Source organism: Fukomys damarensis, unplaced genomic scaffold, assembly GCF_012274545.1.
Source record: "Fukomys damarensis isolate Sample0158 unplaced genomic scaffold, DMR_v1.0_HiC HiC_scaffold_24, whole genome shotgun sequence".
In the NCBI taxonomy this organism is placed as follows: domain Eukaryota; kingdom Metazoa; phylum Chordata; class Mammalia; order Rodentia; family Bathyergidae; genus Fukomys; species Fukomys damarensis.
The window spans coordinates 7,497,182-7,497,718 of NW_022900936.1; positions in this window are offsets into that span (position 1 = coordinate 7,497,182).

The window sequence follows — 537 nt, forward strand, 5'->3', positions numbered from 1 at the left end:
TTATGGACATTCAGCACATTCCATTAAAAAAAAAAAAAAAACAAAGAAAAGAATAACATCCAGACAACAGCAAACTTCTGTTGCTGTTGTGGTACCTGGCACCATTTTTTCTATTAGCCTCTTAATCATCATCTGGAAAGAGAACATTCTAGAGTAATATCATTAAATGTTGCTCTGATAAAGCATGGTCCTTACTATGTATGATAAAGCAGATACTAGATATTTTACATTCATAGAGGTATGATAGAGTACCGTCCTACATCAATAATACTAGATTCAGTTTTGGTTTGAAATTTACTTTGTCTGCAAATAAGATTGCTATCCCTGTTTTTTTCTGGGCTCCTGTCACATGGAGAATTGTTTTCTATCTTTTCACTTTCAGTCTATGGGCTTCTTTTTGCACTAGGTGTGTTTCTTGTATACAACATATTATTGGATTTTGCTTCTTATTCCATTTTGCCAGTCTATTTCTCTTGATTGGTGAGTTGAGGCCATTGACATTGCTGGTTATAGCTGATATGTACTGACTTATTATTG